Source organism: Branchiostoma floridae, chromosome 7 (genome assembly GCF_000003815.2).
Source record: "Branchiostoma floridae strain S238N-H82 chromosome 7, Bfl_VNyyK, whole genome shotgun sequence".
Classification (NCBI taxonomy): Eukaryota; Metazoa; Chordata; class Leptocardii; order Amphioxiformes; family Branchiostomatidae; genus Branchiostoma; species Branchiostoma floridae.
Window position 1 is genome coordinate 13,596,659 of NC_049985.1, and position 23,080 is coordinate 13,619,738.

At 39.0% G+C, this 23,080-nt stretch overlaps 1 protein-coding gene across 1 annotated transcript in view; it reads left to right on the forward strand.

Annotated features, from left to right (window-relative positions):
* Positions 1–23,080, forward strand: part of LOC118419157 (emopamil-binding protein-like) — a 71,863-nt gene that overhangs the window by 47,121 nt on the left and 1,662 nt on the right. The gene's annotated exons all lie outside the window — the stretch shown is intronic.

Genomic DNA, 23,080 nt, shown 5'->3' on the forward strand with positions numbered 1-23,080 from the left:
AAGTTATTCCACCAGCTCAAGTGTTTGATGATACTTCCTTTCAGTGTGCTGACACTTTAGTTTTACAGCATGTGTTTCATACCCTTCATGATAACCCTCTATTGACCAGCAGCTACTCCATCTCTAATCTTTGCTTGCCACATGCTGCATGCATGAATGTCCTGCAGGCAAACAAGATACTAACTTTCCTTTCTTGAAGCCTTGGAGGCTAGATTGAAAGAAATATTGGAAAAAAGATAATGTTAGGCTTGAGGGTCAGTTAGATGAAAATGACTCAAAGGTGAGGTCCAAAGTATGTTCTAATATTCTTCTTTCTTCATATGATATTTAGTGTCTTGATTGCTTTGCCGAACTCCTCGTAATGTTTATCTATTGATCAGCAGTTGTTTCTCAGTAATTGCTGCCGCTGATGAGGTGATACAATAAAGTAGAGACCTCAGCTGTACCAGAGTTGTGCCCTGCAGGAGGCTCGGCAGAGATGGATCCAGTCGCATATCTGAAATCATTAGACATAACTGAAAGGATCTGTGGGATTTTATTGCAGAGAAACAAATCAATGAATTGGAGGTCAAGGTAGATGAAGATTGCAGCCTTTTTATCTTAGAAAATCTTATTTGTTTGGGTGGGTGGGTGTGTCTCTAGATATTTGTAGTCAGTATAGTTTAAGAATGGCTGGATAGAATGTTAGGGTACTTGCAATTGGCATGTACATATGTGGGAAGGTCTTGGCAAGACAAAGGTCAAGGTCAAGTTTGGACCTCCTGGCAGCTCTCATCAGCACTGCAGCGGAATTACCACATTTTGGATCTTTTGTTCTGGATATACTGTGATCGTGAATTTTGGTGACAGCTTAGCTTTTGATGTCAGGAAAAAGTAATGTACTTTGGAATCTTGGAAAGTCTCTGTGGTATCTGAACACTAGCTTTTTAAAAACTTTGCATCAGAATGCACATCCCCCAATCATTATTTAATGGCTTTTCATAACTAACATTTTATTTTATAGTATACAATGTACATTGGTATACTGTAAATGACAGAAATTTTCTGACAAATTGTTCAAATGCATAAACTCACATTGACCTTGACTTGCACTTCTACTCACAGCCTAGCCCCCTCCACGTGCACACATCACTTTAGTATATAAGTCACTAGTCAGTCACCCATTCCACATCATTCTCTTGCCTTATTAAAGTAAAGTGCTTCATAATCTACTTGTACACCCGACAGATGGACTACTTTTGCTCACCCCTAATCGCTGTCCAATACTGAATTATTATTGCTGGTTATACTATTTGAGGAGACATTGATTTGGATTACCAGCCCATCTTGTCTGATGCACCAGGATTTGTAACCACATCTCAGTATAAGTGAAGATGATGTTCTTTTGCATTGTAATCCCATTGAAAGTGGGTTTTGATCACAGAATAACCAACCTGTTGAAGTTAATAGTGCCCATGAAAGGATCTAATTTTGTATTTCACACACATCTACCAGCCGCTGTGTAAGAGTTGTATGATAAGTTGTGTTCTATTATCAGTTTATGAATCTTGTATGTGATAAATGCACTTCCATGGGGGCACAGTACAAAAGTATCTGTATCTACAATATCTTTCACATCTCCAGTCGCACAAGATAAGCTCTGCTAGCAATTAGAAAACATTCAATTTGGTGATGTTGTCAATCATGCTACACTCAAGAAATGTAAAAGACCATGTGATATTCTGCAGTAATCATGTAGCTTGTTGGATAAGATCTTGGCCCTCTAGGCATCATTGTGCCAGGGATTTAATGTCAGTACACACAAAGTAATAAAACCTGAAATCAACCCTTGAGCTTTGCCTATCAGCAGTTTGGTTCTCCAGAAATAAAAGAGCAGCAGTAGAGTTATGATGGGTCTTAAACACAGGAGGGCTTTCATGGGAGAGACTCATAACTCACAACATGGATATAAAGCAACCTGCTTGTGATTATGAATCCACTAAATATGAAGTACAAAGTCATCAAAGCAAATCCCCGGAGAGGATCGCTGTTTGAAAGATACACAGTCAGCCTCAGAATGACTTTCACTGTGAGATGCTGTCTATTTGTAATGTTTAGATGAGTTATAGCAGTGATGGAAGAAAAGGCTGTATCTTGCCCACGCACATGCAATAACAGTAAAATATTTAATAATGTAGGAGCATATCTGTAATCCCCTGTGGGTGGATGCAGGTTTAGGTACAGTGCTCCCATATCTCTTGCTCTCCGGGGGATACTGAGGCAGAATGAGAGATACTGTCACTAGCTTAGTGGAACTCGGTGACATGTGACTCTGAGGGTTTGAGTATTTCGTCAAGAGGGACTTTATCATTCTGCAGTATGCAGGTACTATAAGTTATAACGTTATGAATTTCATGAATTTTGCGCAGTGGCAGAGCACTGCAACTTCATTTCAAGAAATTCATTTCATTTTCCACATGTATGTCAATGTTATGTCTACAATAAAACCATATTTTTATGACTTTATATATACATTTTGTATATGTAACATTGGAAAGGAAGAATCTGGAAAATTTGTTTGTCTTGACCTGAGAAATAGTGCCCTAAGATTGTAAAAAATGTCATGACCTAAGAAATTGTGCCCTATAAAGATTGTATAAAATTATGCCGAGATTGTAGTTTTTTATCCTGATAATGTTTTATTCAACTATTTAAATTTATAGCATTTGCACTTATTGTACAAATTATTCAACAATTTCCAAGTACATTTCTAGATTTCTTAGAGTATAGAGGGTAGAGGTCATAGGATCAAAAAGGATTCATACATTTAGCACTTAGTGATGAACGTTTAACCATCTCATGCCATGACTCTACTACACTCACAGAAGTTTTGTTGCTTGTTGGGCAAGTCTGCAGGAAGAAGGTTAAATACATGCAGATTCAGTGCAGCCTGTCCTACCCATAGACTGCTGACATTTCCTATCATTTTATGGATCATCACTTGTATCTCAGCACCTATCGAAGGCTTTCCCTCTCTGCACCTGCGGAAAGATGATCAGAGCTCTGACCTTTCCTTTACAGCATGACTTGTCCAAGGTCTCACCTTTCCTACCAAAGGCTTGTGCCCAAAGTTTACCCACTCCCTCATGCCATGCTCTGCACTTTTAAGTGTTTAAGGGGCACCCTTTCATCCTATGAAGAATGCATCCTACAACCAAGGACGTCCACAACCAGGCCATTTCTCATCAATTTGGCATGACTCTCAGAGAGTTGCTGTAGAAATGACATTAAAGTGCAAAGAGAAAATGTATATGTTCCTTCTATTTCATTAAAGTGTAACAGTTGTTAACTTGTAAAAGATTTGAAAGAAAAAAGTTATAGCTTGGGTGCCATCCTTTTTTGTCTACCAGCTGTGGGGGCAGTACTTGCTCCCTCACAAAGTATAAAATGCGTGTTACAATGTAATAAAGTATCTGTGATAGACCACAAGACTGCATATATAATTTGGATTTTTGGCTCGCCACAAAGATCTATGGATCCCCATATGCCACATGTCAACTCTGACATTTTATCCAGGGAATGTACAATTAACCAACTCTCTCTGCCACAGAATAATGACCGCCCACTGAAACCAAGATAGCATTCATATCACCCAAGGGGGAAATAAAAAAGAGCATTACAGAAGCATCTATGGACCTAATAAAATTGCAGTTTTCCCTGCACTAATAGTACTTAAATGTTGATAATTGGCCTCTAACACCATAACCGTGAATAGAGTGTCTGTGAGGTGTGGAACGGTATTCATGGCTCTTTTGTGGCGACGAAACGTTTATGGTAAGCATTTAGAGGTAATGGTAGAGTGAGTGAAGCGGGTCAATTTGATGTGTATAATGACAGGAAATGTTTCCTATTGGGAACACAGTTATTTTCTTTGATCAAAGGGATTTTTGAAAAGAGAAAGATTAAAGAAGGTGCATTTCATGTATTCTGTTGTTTTCTTTATTTCTTCATCTCCTGAGTAATCCCTATAGTTATTCAATGAACTGATCCATATTTAAATGTTAGCCATTTTCTAGGCATATATAGCATACACAAAGTCGTACATTCCTTGCATACTTAAGATAGTCGCAAACAAAGCCATTTTATACTTCAGAGTAGACCATTCAGGTGAGGAATTTATATATCAATAAATCATATGCAATACAATTGGGCTTTGAAATATGGTCCCAATAGAGCACAAAGCCTTCATCATACAAGATATATTCTAAAATGTTGATGTATTCCTTTTGATATGAGTAGAATCTTCAACTATTGTTACAGCATACTTGCAACTTAAGACCTGTTTCTTTTTCTAGCAGTAAGCTTACCTAAGATTACTGCAATTTTCTATTTTTCAACGATTTAACCACAGGGTGTCATCACCATTTGAACCTACTTCCTGTATAGCTTACGTCTCATTATGAAACATTCCAATGCACAAATGTCCCGAATCAGAGGATGATCACCGTAGACAGGTCACGGATACACTTTTCACCTGGATACGGAACTCTAAATATAGCCCCATACCTGGGCCGGTTGTCTACGTGTAAAAGGTGACAGGTAAATACCCCCTCTCAACAAGGATGCACCAATTACCGTACACACCCAGTATCCTGCATAACACTTCATTAACCGTTGGAAACTTTGATGTGGCTCCAACAAATTCCCTTCCAGCATAACATTGGGTCAACCACAGTCCACAGAGTCTCATGTTTAAATGCTGTATCTTTGGAGGAGAGACTTTTCACTGATTGGTTTTGATGGATTGCTTGACAACGCTTCAGAAAATTATCTGGACAAGATCCATCCATTGCAATGTATTAGTGGATATACCCTGGAGACAAACCTGATGTACATTGTACATTGTAGTCATTACCTTTTAGCAATTCCATTTGTTGACTTAACATAGAGAGTTATGGTCAGAAGATTTGTGTAAAATGGTAAACAATATTACACTCACGGTACTGAGGATGTGCCACAATATATGATATTGATACCACTGTACAATATTTCCCTTCAATGTATTATAGTAATGTAAGCATATGGTCAAACTTTTTCCTAGCATTTCAAGAGGACTGCAATTTCTTACATATGACTTTTACCTTTATTCGACTTTATAACAGGCTTGTTAAACCCGCATATGGCGCTCATCCGGAGACAAAATTGCTGATTGACAGGCATAGTAATTGCTAGCTACAGAAGTCTAGTGCATGCTGACAAAGTCAAAATCTTTCTTCTCTTCTTACCTGTTGTCTAAACAAGCCATGTTTTGGCACCTGGCAAAAATGTCTTTCATATGTATTTTAAGAACGCAATGTACCTTGTGTGAAATATCTTTCTATTGTCACTCAAACATCTTCAAAGCCTTTTTGTATACTCTGACATATTTTCATATAGTTTATGATTTACAGACTTGTTGAGTGTTTTTGTGTTGAGGTTTTCTCAGTTCATTGACTTCAGGCCCCAGTGATGATGAGAAACAAACAGAAAGGCTATGATCTAGGCTATGGCACAGTTTAATGTTGAAACAGGTGGGCATCCTTTTGATTTCTAAGTATAGATACCAAGGAGCTGTTGGTGTTGGCCAGCTTTTGAAAACTTATCTACAGTGGTTGGAAGATGTTTTGAAATCTTAGCAAGCAAAACTATAGCTTAGAATGTCCTTAAAGGTGAAATATCATGTATGTTTCTGCTATCATAACTTAAGACATACATTCAAAGGGTCCGATAGGACTACTGATTGTATGTAAGGTGACTGTTTGTCAATCAAATAACTTGATGAGAGATAAGATGATGTTGAAACAGGTGCATGACAAGATGAATTGGTGTAAAATAGTCCCCTATTGAGTTAGCAACCAATGGATTTGGGTCATGGTGACCTGAATATCTTTCAACTAACCTAGAGCAACCTGTATGCAACAAATATTTCATATCTTATATTTATAATGGCTGACTAATCATATACAAGACAGCTTTCAACCACATAGACTAGTGCACCTTTTTTTTTTAAAGCTGATAATCTATACTGAAACTCTGAAATGATCGAGAACTCTGAAAGAGATATTTCTTAAGTGATTAAATGTGTTTCCAAATGTCTGAAAGTGTCACAATCTCTTGCCATGCCCCCATAGATGATTACTGGTCTGCCCCTAACTTGATGATTACTGGTCTGTCCCTACCTACCACAGGTGTGCTGTGTGGGACTTGGTCATGTGTATGTCACCTGTATTGTGTGTGGGAATATTAGCCCCATATCTCTCCTGCAATCTAACCTCCCAACACTTTCATCTTTCCACATTGTGTACTGGACAATAAACACACAAACCTTCACAGACAAAGGAAATTTTACGTGGCGTTGACAAATACAATGACTGTGGAAATGAAAGATAGCAATGTGTATCATAACAAGCATAGCTTTAGGGCACGGATGGTGTCAACAGAAAAATAACTTACCCTCGCTAGCCACTAAATAGCCCTGTAAGAACATTTTGTCTATGACACTTATTTCCTGACCTAAGTTTAAAAAGCATTCTTTCATAAATATATACATATGGCACCATTTATTAGTTGTTTTGAAAACATTGAGTATATATGTCAACTCGCCTTTCAGTTAGCAGGGAATGTATGAATTAAGTACCAAGAAAGAGATTTGTAAACACTCCTTTACCCCACTGTTTCTCTGTTGTCACAGTGGCCATTTCAAAAAGCCATCCATCAAACGTTTCAGCAACACTAGCAGGGCAAGGGTGTGTTCCTTTCATCCCAGACAGATTTCAAGTGTTTTATCCATTAACCCTGTCCAGGACATGCCTTAATTCCCACTAAGTAAATGGTCTCCCTGGCGGCCATGTGGGCGGACCCTGGCCTTTCCTGTATCTATTTCATGATTAAGGTTGGATACATATTTGGATTGTGGCATTTTGATCCAAGAAGAAACAAAATAGGTTTTGTTAGCATGTCTTTCAATAAAAGAATCTGAAATTATTTTGACAGGTGTGTAGAATACAGTAAGTTCATTTGCTTTTGCAGCAGCTTTATTTTCTATTAGTAGGAAAATTAGGTTTTTGCTGCATAATTAACAATATCTGTTATAGTAGTAATTCATATACATTGAAGTGAGCAATTTTTAAGGTATCAAGATTAAAATTCAGTGTTGATATTTCTGGATGAAGGGACCATTCAGAAGTTTGCAGTTCCACATATCTATCAGTATATTGCTGATAATGTAGAGGAGCTGCAGTCATCTGAGGTACATGTATGTATATTTAAAGTGCTATTTATATCTCAGACAATAATGTCGACATTGTATTGTGTCTGTTGCAATTGGAATAAAGTCAAAGTCAGACAATAGTGTTGTAGTTCCAAGACAGACAGACTGTGTACAAAAACTTCCATTTCCAATCTTAGACCACCCTGTTTCCAGAAGTAACACTTGTCCAACACCCTCTCTGTCGGCCTGTGGAAACCTTAAACCTGGTAGATAGATGAAGGCACTAGCAGGTGGTGACTCCATCTAGTGAGGCTGAGAAAGTCGTAAATGTTTCCTCCTCCATCAGTCAGCATTAGACTGTAACCCTCAGTCTCCTGAGGATTAAACAGTCCTAAATCCTGTATCCCACCTTTCCTCGCCATCCCCTCCTTGCAAAATTACCCTGCCATTCAGCGAAAGTAAAGAAAACAGCTGTAGTTCCCTTATTGGTCATTTCCTATGAAAAAGTATCAAGTGTTAGATATGGGAGGGAAAGCCCTGTCCTGGTGAAATGTTGTGGGAAAACAGACTGCTGGTGCCAGTGGTGTGGAGACTTGACTGAAAGCAGGGCAATGCTAAGGCTAGATCTGTATCAGTTGGTTTAGGCTGGGGCTTTTGGCAGTGGATATATTGACTTTTATCAGCTATTGTTTCTGTTGGGTGACAACGTGCAATGGTGGGAGGGTAAGGAAAAACCAGTCGGACCTCACACAGCGTAGAAATGGACTTTGATAACACCTCGCCAGCCGGCTAGTTTTGCTTGTTGTAGGAGTTTGTGACACCGAAATAAATCTGAACACTGTTGTCTGGGCTGTCAAAGTCAAGACCAGCTTTTCTTGGCTCTTGTTGGCCCTTTCCTAAGTAGCTCCATGGTTGCCGCCTGTTTTATACAATGTACAGCAGGACAAAAAGGGATTGGGACCGGAAAAAACTAATCTCCAAGCAGATCCTATGGTGGTAGGCAGGCAGTAGTATTCTGAAACCGTCTCCATTTGTCAAAGTCCATTTGCAATTTAACAGCATTTTGTATTGCATTTTTAAGGCAATAACTGTTCAGACAAATCTGAGTAACTAATGTTGTATGTAATATAATTTTACAGACATTCTGTTGTCTATGATCTCTCTGATTTTTAGGATACATGCTTACGAGGACAAGGACAGGTGTGTTTTTTTGTTCACTTAGTTTTCACTTGGGCACAGCTTGTTACCCTTTCTTCCTTTTGTGTGAAGGATGGTAGTTATCATCCTGTTTTGGTAAAACGATTCACTTCCATCCGACCAGGTAATGTCTTTTTCTAGCCTCCTGCTGTGCTGCTAGTGGACTGTGCACTTTCTCAGGGAAAAGGCACTGTCCCATAAATCTAGATCCCACCTTAGCATACGGCTTCCTCAGATGACACAAGATAGCCGAAACAGTGACTGCACAACAATAGAAAGAAAGACATCCATGATTCCCTAAATCCACCTCACTTGTTGCCTGTCATGCTCTACCACTTCGCAATGCCAGAACACTAGAGCCTCTGTTCTGCATATGGTGGCGAATCGTGTAGATACGCGGTCGGTAACCTTTCTGTAAAGCGTTGTTTCTGTCAGCCATTCGTTGTGAACTATTTTTAGTGACGTCCCAGTGTCTTAACGTGAATAGGCAGGGGTGTTAGGTAGCAAAACTTAAGAGAAGAAGACGACACTGCTTTTAAAGTAAATGTAGATGACCACCTGTAGGTTGTCTTTTTTGGGGAATGGAACAAAGCAATGAGGTGATGCCTTATACTATAGCTTGGCAATCATCCCTGTACCAAGGACTGGGTGTCATGAGCCAGAAAGGATCAATGTTTATTTTTGTCAGCTCCAAAAATTTTGACTTTTATGTTTGTTAGAAGTTACTGCATGTATTTTTTGTCTAAATATCATCTAGACATCAGAACCTGCTTTAACCTGTACATAACTAGTTTCCCATCCTATAAACATCAATGTCATAGTTAACACTAGTATGGCAAGTTCTTTTGACCTGTTCAGAGAAGGAAACTGCTTTGACAGCAGATTTTCTTCTCTTACCGTAACATTAGTGCTGTCATCAGCGAGCAATGCGAGTCGATAAGACAAGGCTTGAAGCTCATCCACCTTACAGCTAGCCTGGAGGACATCTTGAGAGAGATTTCTCAGGTGGAGATGATACCTGTTCTCATGTCCTTGCCACTTCTCATTTATTGTGATGTGTGAAAGACTGGAAAATGACAAGGATCAGGAGACAATGCTGACTATCCTTTGGAGAGGAAACCTGAGATGGGCAGTTGATCAACTGCCAACTGGAGTGGGTTAGTTTTAGGAAATCCTCACCTGAAATGACCTGTCTGTCATGGCTGCAGGTTCTATGCATGCCTATCCTTAGTTGACCCTGTTCAGGGTTCAAAGACATTGAAAGTGGGAGACAAACCTATTTCATGTGTATGGCACTCCATATCTAGCAGATTTGTGAATATTACAAAAGTAAAGTTCTCCCCAGCAAAAGTAGTTAATTGATAATGTGCTGTTATGATGTCTTCTTGCATACTTGTCATAGAGAAGAAAGAGAAATAGCGATAAAAATTTTCTGATTTCTTTTTTGCTCATTGCAAACCATATCCCCCTTATTATCCCTTACAGCTGGATTGTTTATAATTAGCAGGAGACAAACTGCTTTGTGTGGGCTTACCATAACTTAATGACTTCTGTTGAATACAGACTTTTTTTACACCACATATATACCAGTAGTTACGCATTAAGCCTGCCAACCAGAACATTATTGTCAACACATAACTCCTTTTCAAATGGTCTCAAGATTCCTTTTGGGGGCATCTGAGGACTGATCCTCTGGTATGAACATTGGTCAGAGCTGGACAACTACCAATATCCAAAGACGGAATCCTACCATTTTCAATTAGTCTATATTTTGGGGTGTTTGCTTTAGGATTTGGGCATAATCCCATGCCAAGGGTTATTAAATGAGCGGATGTTTGAGAACCAAAGGTTATCGGAACTCCTCATCTCAAAAGTCAGTTTGGATTTCATCTGTCACAGATTAACTGGTATGTGCCTGATACAGGTACACCTTTCACCATATGTTTTCAAAGCTGGGACTCTGTTAATGAACTGTGCAAAAGACAACAAAATAGTTCTTGTAAATCAGTAGACTCCTTGGAGCTCGGTAGGTTAGCTCATCGCTGAGTTTCAATGGGATTATAACGTTATACAAACATTTTGCTGTGTGTGGTTAAGGCCACCCAAAAGAGACCTTTTCATAAGGAATATTGGTGTTTTTCCCCTTACATTGCGATGCCATAGGAAATTATTCTCATGATAGACTATCAGTAATAAATAAATGTTAAACGCATAATTGTATTGACATCACTTGGCATTTCTCCTGGACATGGGATAATAGCTACAAGGTTTGAATGTCAAAACACAAAAACAGCAAAAGTTTATTTACAGATGACATTAAGAGTGTGTCCTGGTCTGTATAACCTTTATCTGACCTTTCCTGCCCAACAGACTCCATGGAGCCGTTCTTGTAGGTTCCCCTAGTTCATGACCTTGGCATTTTCAAGGTCAGTATTTCGTGCATGGAACATTTACATTTACGATGTCACTATTTTCCCCTTGAGTGAGGAGAGTGGTGAGGTCCCCTAAGTCCTGACCTGTTTTTGGTGTATGGACAAGAAGATTACTGTATACCCTCCTCCCCTCCCTGGTATATATCTTGTAGAATATAATGTCCACCTGTTAGTTCTTACCTTTCCAGATCCAGACTTGGATAAAACATTCAGTATTTCAAGACCCAAACAGGACAGCATTAACCATGAAATTAGTATCCAAACAACAACTATTATCTAGTATTACCTACATATTCTCTAGGCCATATCTGTTGGTGGTAAATATTATTGTAAGATGAAACTTGAATTTTTTGGAGGATTTCTCAATGTAGGGCAAGTAAATTTATGAGGAGCTTGGCTGGGAATCCCAGGATTTAGGCAATTTACGCCATGTGGAGGCGCAATTATCATCCCATCAGTCCCTATCAGCCTGAGCCTGCTGCATGTTTGCTTTGCCACTGGTTGTTGTTGTAACCTGGGAGGAGAAGTCCCAGTGCACCCCAGCTTTCAATTAAACCATGTCAAGCCTCCTCTGGAACAACTCTCCTGGCAGGGAAAACTGTTCTGATCAGACTGATGCAAAACCTGGCTAGGAAACACTTTCTTGTGTCAAATTTGTATAACTGGGTTACTGTAGCAATTATTTTAGTACCCAAATGGTAGTTTTGAGTTAGAATGGTGTTAATTGCTGTCAACATGCATTTGTTCTCAAGATCAAACTACCAGCCCATTAAAGGAACAACTGCTAAACATGATTCTCATTCAAACTTTCTCAGTAATGGTCAGTTATGAGTTAAAACAAGGAGCTTTTTTTCACAATTTTTTTTAAGTTATATTTTCAAAATTTACTTTTTCTGCTGAATTTGCACTGTACTTCTATATTATGCTCTTACTCAATGGCTATGCAGCAAAGCCCTTAAGGATATGGAAATTCAATTAAAGAAACCCCCACAGGAGGATGTAAAGCCACTTGAGACATGGCAGGAGGGGCTGTAGGATCAGGAACAGGTGTAATGCACACTCCAGGCCAGGTGAAGTCTTCCTTCTGTCCTCCTCAAGTAGTCTCAACAAGCTTGCCAACCTTGGATGATGAACTCTCATTAGACAGCCTATTGAAGTTTGATCCACACCAAGGACTACTGTAATTCCTGATTTTTTCACTGTACTGTTATGTTCACGGTTTTCACGGTGACGACTTTAACATGAACTTATCATTACTGAAAGCAAATAAATCACATACTTTTTCAATGCGCACTTGCCACGACAGTGAACATTTAGTTCCGAGAACAAGTTAAATTTTCTCAGACCGTGAAAGTTTGGTACCGAGAAGACAAAGTGAATTACAGTATCCGAGGCAGTCTGTCTATGTGGAGTACACTTGTAACATACTGTACTGTATTGACTATTGAATGGGTGCATTGACTTGAAACCATACAGTTTTGTTAATGGTAGCCACATGCATTTTACAGACCATTTGAGTCCAATATTCATAGGTGCCATGTCCATATATCAATAAACAAAGACTTAAAAGTGTTTCATATCGAAGCATTTTCCTCTCCTTTTCCATTTGAGCATATATATTGCTATGACAGTTTGCCTTGACATTTAAAGGCAATGGCAAATACGTGATGGCTTTTTCCGACCCCCAGGGCTCTTCACAGACCAATAGGGCGACAGTGAGTGGGATGATATTCGACAGAAAACCAGCAAAGCAGACAGGGAAACAAAGCTAGACTTGTCTCAATACTTTACAAAGGTTTGCAGTGTTTATAAACACCCTTTGTTCTAAGTTACTCTGTCTTTTAACATATATTGCCAGAGGGGTTTATTGACAGCACATCGTTCCCTCAGCATATTATAATAGGTTTGCTTTTGATGGTGCTCAGGTCAGTGACTTTGAAAAGTACAAGGTTTTCTGTTTTATCCGCATCAGGTGAAGGCCATCGAAAGTAAGTTCATTGAAGTTGAAAGGATTTCCGAAAGTGTGTTTGTCCAAAGTGGAAGGCCATTTTTAGGAAGTTATGTCTGCCTAGATTCTGTTATGATGCACGTTTTGCCACAGCGTAGTTTTACTGGTACTTATAAGTCACTGTACTTTCTAAAGCAATGTTAGTGTTCTTGAAATTAGTACTGTAAGAAAAGCTTTCAATTAGATAAGTACAGCACAAGACATTTTCATCATTATTTGAAAATTTGTGAACTGACTTAAACAGAACCTCACATTTTAGTTTTTTTGACGGTGTGCTTTGCACTGGATTTACACACAAAGAGGTTTATAGCTCTTAAAGTTTAAAACTTTATCCAGGTTAATTTGGCGTGAGGAATTCAGAAAAGCCTTTTGTAATTAACTGATTCCACAGATGAAAGTATTATGTTCACCTGGGTAACCTAGATGCATGGGTGGTCCAGTTATGGATTTTTTCACCAAAGATGCATAATTATGCTACTAAGACCATCTTTCTTCCTTTTTTCTATGCTTGCATGGTATTGAAGATGGAAACTTTTTGCAATCCAAATAGCACAATATTTTTTTCTATTATACTTACAAGCTATATATGGTAGCATTTCCTTTGATGTACATAAACCAATAAAAGGATGGGTTGAAAAAAAAACATTGTTAAAGAAAATCTCCCCCTTTTTTCAAAGATGCTATGTTCACCAGGGCCTTGCCTGTCTCTCAACGGTGACACCTCTACCATTAGCACACTGTTTTTCTTTCCATCCAATTAGAGAACAACACATTTCAGGTGGACAAAGGCAGCCTTTAGCCACAGCCAGGCTGCCATTCTTACCTGTTTAGACTGCCCTTGTCTAGGTGTAATTTGTGTGAAAAGATTTTGACAGCTCATTCAATGATCCACAGAGCAACCTGAGAATACAACACTTTTCTTATAGCAACTTTCCTTGAAAAAGACGTCATCCTTGCTTGCAGTACCATAACTGTTTTGAAAATATTGTCAAGGAAACAAATGACCAACATATCATGAAAGTCTGAGAAAATATGCATTTGTGTATTCAGTATAGTATATGAGTTACACCTGTATCTGTTTCTTCTTGTTTTCTTCTATGCACGTGAGGCCTTGCACCTTTTTACTTCCAACAGCCTGAACTTCCTTTTTCCATCCCGTAATCTTTGTGAAAGATCAGCGCAGTCTCAGCCCATTGGGCGCGATCTGTCCACCTGTGTGGAGATGAATGACCCAGGTGATCCGTGATACCCCTTTCTTCCATCAACACCTACATGCCACCTTTGTGTCCAGCCTACCTATGTGGAAAACCTTCACAACTGTAATCAGTGTCCCTATCTCAATACAAACACCATTTGATAAGTTGTCACAGTCTGGGTGGGCTGGTGCTATATTGTAACACTACTGTGGGGCAGTAGTTGCTAAGCAATCGTTGATGAGTCCTCTTGGGGTAAAGACTGAAACCTAGATTTTTGCAACATTTTGCAAACTAGATTATTCTTAAGGGTGCAAAGTAAGTTTAGGGATGATCGCTCAAATGTTCTATACTTCAGTTTGGTTTGTGTCAATTGTGTTTGTTTATCTGTTGATATACTGTCAGTACCTATTTGTTTATTATGCATGTAGTTTGACTTTTTGCACTGAAAGTGTGTGTTTCTGTTCTCTATTACATGTCATTTTTTGTATGTATTAGTTACAACAGGTTTATTTAGGGAAACGAGCTACACATTCTAAAGAAGGTTGTCAATTTGACAAATTTTTTTTCATCTACTGTTTTATTTAATCAAATATGGGTAACGGCTAATTAAAAAAAAGCCACTAATAAACTAACTTGATAGTCCTGTTTTCTACCATAGTGCCCGATGTGATCCCGATACTAACTGTAAAATGACTGATGGTGTGTACATATGGGGGTCAAATGTCATACCTGGTATTGATGCATACATTTAACCACTTAATTTGTTTCTCCCTCAGAAACATTCAATATTTATCCAGTAATATTAATAGCATCATCACCCAATTCCCAGGGGACCTTTGATTCAATGTTGGCGATCAAGCCATTCAATGCTCCACACTACATGACAAATGCATTTCACTCAGCCACATTAGGGCCTGCCTCTCTCCGCTGTATCAAAAGGGGGCGGACTGAATATTACAATTTACATCCCATGGCCTAATTCTACCAACCGTTTCAATCAGAAGGAAGTCTAGTATTAGGGCAGACCAAGGATCAATCTGTAAAACATGCAGGTTTCCGTGGTAACGGTGCCTTTAGGAGTGATTTGGGTAATCCACCCGGCTTCCATCTCAGGATCAGACTATTAATGGTTCCCCTGAGGAAAGTGGTGAGGCCCTAATGTGTACATGTGTGTTAGAGGTTAGGTGTATTAGGGCACTTCCTAAACAACCACCTGCATGGTGGGGAATAAAAAATGGAGATTGTAGAAAAATATCAAACTGCAATTTAGTATAATACAAGCTCTATGCTATGAATTACATATTTTAGAATATTATTAGAACATTTGAAGCCATGCAGGATATACAACAATGGGGATGTTTTTATGTGGATATATATTATATCAGGTTACTTTCCTTTGCAAGTTTGGAACAATGAAGTACCGTACATAATTTTTATGATGTTTCTGTGAAGAGCTACCCGGATTTTCAATTCACCTTCCATCTACAAGTTTTCTTGTGCACTTGCTTGTATTTTATTGAACGGTTTTATGTATGTATGTATACAAATGTATAGATATAATACATACATATATGTATTTATGTATCTATCTATCTCAAAAGTGTCTATGGGTGAAAAAGTGATATTGCCTTAGTCTGAGACAACAGTATATATTAGTGATATAGATAATAGATAATTGTGTTTTGCATGAAATAATGAAATATATTCTGTTATATTAAATGTTTTATTAGCAAGTAAAGTTCGACAGAGTTGGCCATTACATGTAAGGGAGATAATTTAGCCAAAGCTTTGTGCATTTTTATATTACTGTATATGTCATCAATGAGTGTAGGTAAAAGGAGTAGACCTGTCTGTTGAAAATATCTCCAAGAATGTTTCCACTACACACAGATATCTACATTATTCTGTGGAATACAAGTTTAATGCTCCCAATATATATTTCGGACTTGATTTATCGACAATAAACGTCACAGTTGTCAACGAGAAAAGTAAGATTATGCCACACAAATTGTGCACATGCATCAAAATTTTTGATGGCCTGTACCAAATGTATTCCTCAGTCACGGTGTTTGCAATAGCTGACGTTAGGCTTTTGCTAAATTGTCAGGAGCTTTCCTTGAATATGAATGATGTCATACAAAATCTCTGGCTCTGGCAGTTATGTTGTCAGTGAATGATGTATCGCAGTATATGATAGTGTTAAAAAGGAGCTATCATCTGCCTGTGTATTATCTGTGCAGTGCTCTGAATTTTGGTGATGGTAAGAATGTACACAGGAAGTGGGATCGCGTGGTGCAATCGGCAGCGCGTTGGTCTCAGGTCCAAGACTTGGGTCCAAGAGGTCCTGAGCTCGAATCTGGCTGCCGTGTCACTGATCTTGTGCTGCGATCATAATGCAGCTTGTAACACATAGTATGAGGTATTTGTAACTAGCAACATTGTATCTGTCTTATTTTTAAGGATATTGTATGTTTCCTTTTGCAAATGGATAAAACTGTGATATGGTATCAAATACTTATATAGATCTTATATAGACTACTTCAGATAATTAGTGATCTAGCATCTTTAGGAGGAGGACCTAATACTTATTGGAGGGGGGGGGGGGAGAAAATTCCAACTAGTGTTCTCACCTGTGTTGTAAAAATCTACTCTTCTGTATTACTATTACCCACTATACATTACAATATCCTCCATTGGTATTCAATACACCACACATGCTTGTTCACTCATTGTAAAGCTTGTACATTATATGTCTCATTTTGAAACTTTCTTATAGTCTGTAAATTTCCCTAATTGCACAGATGAATCGTACATGTCCATGTTCAATAGCCCCTGCAATACTTGTAGGTCACCAAGTTAATTTGATCACAGTCCATTGTCTTGATATACTCCCTGATAATGACCAATTTAAAAATTAGACTATTCCACCAAAGTTGACATGCAATAGATAACGACTACCTCCGCCCAATCTTCTAAATCAAGTGGCTATAGAATTTGGCCATAGCTGATCGATTCAAATGGCCGGAGGGGTCAAAAGAACTAGGAGGAAACCATTAACCATTGCAAAGGTCACCTCTTGTAGACACTGAGGTATAGGGTACTTCATCACATACCTGTGATGGCCTATATTTGGGTGTGCCCTGTACCTGTAAGCACTTGTAATCGCTACAAATGTACATCGGATTCACTGCATCTTGTGTTCATGAAGGATTGTTTAATATTCACTTATCTTGGTTGTGGTTTAGCCAGCCACAAAGTGTTATTAAGGTCAACACAACAGGTAACATGTGTCAGCTACTGTACAATAAACTGTTTTGACAGATGACTGGGCAATTTCAATGTGATAGCTTGTTTGTAGAAATAACATGTTGTCAACTGAGGGAGTTAAGGTTAAAGCAAACATCTGAGGTATGTCTATGAAAAGGGTTGCTTGAAAGTCATTTGCGCAAAAAAGAAATTTGACTAAAATGAGGGTGCTCAGGAAAAACTGGCACAAGTTATTTACCTTTAATGAAGATCCTCAACCCCAGATCATTTTTCATCTGTTCCCAATGTACATTTAAATGTATGTCAGCTACATCACATCTACTAGTAATGTTTGGATACTTGCTTTGTATTACTGATGCATCATTGGAGCCAAGTCTTTCACAATCTTACTTTGTGATCAAGTAGAAGCACATTTCTGTGTGTGTTTCTTACAAAAGCAAAAGTTTGCTGTTAAAAAACATCTCTGGCAATCATGCCAGCCATTCTGACCCCTTCAAAGCCTCTGTCGGGAGAATCTCTCTCAAACATATGCTTTATTCAGCCTCTTTCTTACAAACCTGCGCCGAGCTCCCATCACGGAGATGTCCAATATAAAAGTTGATGGACTTCCTGCGGCCGTTGTTACGGCGCCGACCCCGTGACCCCGCGGGCCATGGGCAGTTGCTCCAAGATGGAGCTGCAAACACAATGGCGAGGCGCTATTGATTGGACGGCACAGCCCTTGTTTGCCAGGATTAACTCCAACCAGAAATCCAATAATTGGAATGATGCTATATCGGCATGCCCGGGAAGTGCTATTGCCACCCATATTGATATTGAGATGGCCCGTGTTGTCCGGATAGATCACCTCTGAAGAGGGATTTAGCCCTGGTGTTGACAATCACATGTCAAGTCTTGATAAATCACAACTGGATTTGTCATGTTGTACAGAAAAGCAGCGATTACCTTTGGTGCTGTTTCTGTGTGTGTTTTTTCCGTCTGACACCTGTTAGGCACAAGTGTGTATAGTGGCAAGAACATGATGGTTCCCGGGCTATCAATGAGAAAAAACATTAATGCATGCTCAAGAAACTTCTTCCAACAAATGTGTTTAAGAAGCAGGATGTCCTCAAGTTTCTAGGGACTGGTGTTGTCCATTAGGAAGAGACATAACATGGGTTAAGATACAGTACACAGTATGGAATACTGATGATATAAGATAACATCCAGGCCGGCCAGCACTCGGAGTTTGACCTGGCCATCAATATACCTAACACCTGGGAAAGGCCTGCCACAAACACTTTCTGTACCAGTTAACTTTGTAGCCTAAGTAATACCCTATAGACTGAGGAAAGGAAATGTTGGCTTACTTTGGTGTGGCTGACAAATAGACCTGTAGCACTGTGTATCTATTACCTATGTCTCACTAGATGAGAACCCTGAGCTATGCCATACATCTCTTTCAGCTCCTTTAGACCTTCAGAGTGTGTAGTGTTTAAATAGATGACATTAGGTATCTAATCTGACCTTGCACCAGGTTTGAGATCTGGTGCTTGTGTCAGAGATGCATCGCTCCTTTCTCTACCCTTTGCTGAGGAAAGAAACTTGAATCCTTGTGTTCTTCAAGCATAAAAGGTGAACCTTAGCCAGCTAAATGCTGTTTTAGAAGTCTGCGCTGTTTTGTAGATTCTTATCTTTCTCCCAAAGTTTTGCGAGCGAGGCAACTTTGGCCAAGTTGTACCTTTAACAAGTTTCTGTCAGACTACAGCGAAGTGTAATCTTCTAGTAGAAGTAATAGCTCAGCCTTGGGAGTGCATGTGAAAGGAATGGTGTCCTTGGACAGGCTTTTTGCATCAAGAGGATATTAAGTGTATGCAATCCCACAGAACTGCCCCGAAGTGTCAGCAGGGGAAGGTCAAGTTGCTGAATTTGACAGGTGTGCACTCAGTGATTGCTCACTTGACCTTTCGTTTCATCCCCTTTCCCAGGCATCCCTCACATAAGTAGGTGGGAGGGTAAGCTGTCAGGGTATCCCTGCATCCTACAGATGATCACAGATGTACAGGATATTATGTGCAGTGTGCTGACTAAGATATGCCCACACACCCTGATGGCAGGAAGCCTCAATCAGGTTCTGTTGAAATGCAATTTTTATCCAAGGATGTACAAATGTAGTACATAATTTAAGGAAAAGCAGTTGAGAGTGTTTTTGTATTGTACTTGTCGAGCAATATGTGATGGGTAGGGAATGGTGTTGTTTAGTATCTCAGTTGTACAATGATATTTTAAGTTGCAAGAAAAGTTCGTTTAATCAAATTTGTTGCAGATATTTTTACAATGTGCCATACAGTAATTATATGTTCTGCTGCATGTATACCAAGAGTTAATTGATGAACTATATGTTGACTAGAAGATGCATCATTTAAACTTATAGTGATACAATAATACAACTTTTTTCATATGCATCTGTGATCATGGTGTTTATTCATATGCAACATATAGTCTGAAGACAATAACACAGCATATATTCTGAAGACAATAACATGTTTATGGCGGTAGCAATAAAAAGGTAGAAGGAAACAAACAATGGTCACCTGAATGTGAATGCTGCCAACAGGAATATTGCCATCTGTTATACCATGCACTGCTGAACACATTTCATTCCAACATGTGCAGTTTATCTCAGTTCCATTTATGGTATTTATGAGCTCTTCCCTAAGCAGCAGTGCTTCAGAGCCTGTCAGCCGCTACTTTTCAAAGTGCCATGATGGCAGCCTAGGATTGACATCTTCACAATTATCAGCTTTTGGGCTTACCGCCACATGTGTGTGTGTCTACTAATGACATGGAATATGTCACTCAGCTGGGAGAATCAGCATATCAAAACTTCCGTTTGTTAACCATGTTCATGTCTTCTGCATGGGGATAGACCATTTCATATGGGGTGGGGATCAGGGCTGTCTCCAGGTCCTGTGCATCCGTCCCTCGATGGATATTTGCTTGTATTGACAGACACAAATTATACCCAGTCTGTAAAAAGAAAGCTGAACTTAATGACAGGAAACTGGTGAAAATGTAGCGTCAAGATGTTAAAATGACAGATTTAAAAACAAAAATCAACATGGGCCCCCAAACAGTAAACGGGACAGAAAAAATGTAAAAACTAGAGACAGCCCAACATTGATTTAAAAACTTGACTCTCCTTGGCAAATCATCAGCAGTTTAGGGACTGTCCGTTGTGCTGATATTGTTATTAGCCTCTCACTGAGTGTGAGAATGTTAGCGTTTGACAGTTAACCAGTAGGTACATGCCTTCTGTATGATGATAAATGATGATTCCCTTACATCAAACGTAAGGGCATACCATCAGTGAGATATTGAAGTTGAAAATGACAGCAACGTTGGTTTCACATTAGTCACAGATTGGCATGCACCAGCGTCAATTACCTCCCATAAACTCTATAATCAGCCTGACTACTGAAGACTCGTCCAGGTTTCAAGTTCTAAAGGCTTGGCTACATTCCAAAATGGGCATGCATCACAAAGTGTCTGTACTTTGTAGCCACCTACAAATAGAATAGGAGATAGACCAATGCTGCGACAGATAGCAAATTGGAAGCATTTGGAGTCTTGCAGCGGAAATTGTTTGCCAACTTTTTTTAAAACGAAGTCTGAAGACACACTGGTGAAACTTACGCATGTATAGAATATATGAAGACCGCAGTCGGTAAGCCATGCGCTAAGCCCTATATTTAAGAGTCACGCAAGGCTGGCAGCTCTAACGCTGTTGTGTCTGGGGACATCACTCTTTGAGGAAATGCTGATCGCTGATGGAATTGTGCCCTGCATTATAGTGAAGGGATGAATGGAGACATTTTGAACTAATGGGTAATTTCCTTTTAATATTGCATGGCCTGATAACCCCGCCTAGACCTTTGCCAGCTAAGCAATAATTCCTATTCCTTAACTTCTTAAAGATTTTTAGATCTAAGAATACCATAGCAACATGTTTAAAAATTTATCTTTAGAGTTCAGATGAAGACATGGTATGCATCTCTTGTTATATACAGTTACATCATGTAAAACATTGGTTTGGGGACGAAATTGCATTTTAAGCCGCTGAACATAAATCATTGACCAATTGAATGTCACACAAGTGTATGGAATCCATCTATAAGCAGAGATAATAGAGGATTCTGACATGTATGACAGAGACTGGACCTTCACCTGTGAGGTCTACTGAAACAATAGGCCAGCAGTAAGGGATGGGAACAGATGGCTCATTTGGTAGCTAATTTGGCAGGCGGTCAGTAGGGAGGGGGGCAGGCTAATTACATTGGGTCCACTCCAATTGCACAGACCAACTTGTCAATATTACCATCCCACAAACATCGATTTTGGGTAAATACCAGAACTTAATCCAGATTGTAATATGCTCCAAGAACTTCTATACGATTTGATATAATCATGTTATCAAACCATGGGGAGGGAGAATCTGCTTATTTCTAGTTTCTGGAATAGCGGAATGCATTTGATATTGATTTCCCCAAAATATCACCTTAGTTGAGATGGATATCATAAAGTTTATGCTTTTCCTCTTGTTAAGTTGATAAAAGAAAATGCTGATGCTTCAACTTTAACTTAAGAAGCACTGCCAAAGTGACTTTTGGTATAAGCAATTGATATTAAATGTCATATAACAACTTTCTTATCTTATTTTGTCCTTTACATATTAGTTATATTGAATTCACCAAGGAATGGCGAAATAATAAGTGTCACTGTTTTAATTCCCATGTATCATTGTGGTAGTACAGTCTAATTAATGGAAGATATTGATAAAAATTGTTGTTAATAAAGTTCCCTGGATGACAGCACAACAGGTTTGTCTCATCTCCTCTCCCATCTGGGGTGAAAAATAACCCTCCGTGCAGGAGGGACAAAAATCAATATCTAACATGGGTTAGCTGGAGGGGGGAGACAGAATCAGGCCATGTACCACTCTCAGCACACACACTTCATTTACCTCAGTCTGCCTGCTTATTATCAGCCATATAGATGGAATATCATTGTCCGATATGAAAGATGCTCCTGGATTATGATGAAAACAAGCACATCAATACTGCCATGTATCAAAACATTATGTTATGTCTCTGCTGTTTATACATTGGATTACATTGCCATAAATTAGTTTCTGTGAATTTGTTCATGTTTTATGATAAACACAATTCACGTATGTTTATAAGGCTTCTTTCTTCCTAAGATAAAAAAAAAAATAGTTAGAAGGATACGCTGCTTTAGAATAGTCTTTAAACATGTTGTGGAACTGCTATAACAAGAAGAATAAGAAGTGAGAAAAATCATTCTGTAATGACTACCTGTGGTGGAATGATAGATGGACAGCCTTAACTGGGAGGAAAAAACTGCTGAGCTGGATGATTCTGGAGACAATGCCTGCAAGATTGCCTCCCGTCATCCGCACTCACACTAAATCAATAAGGAATGACTGATGACCATTCTGATGCCACTGATTTCCTACTGGTGTCAATCTATCAGTGTTTATAACCGGAATCAGACGTTCCATCTTGCTCATCTGTCGCGAGATTTCATCGCGGGTGGCATTTCAATTCTTCTGATTGGACCACGGGTTATCGTGTTGGTTGACCTGTTGTGAGTTTTGATGTTCTGTTGATTGTGTTGAAATGAGCTGTCATCTTGTATCTTATCTTGTAGTTCATATTGCTAGTTTTAGAATTGTGTTTAAGACAGGAAGTTC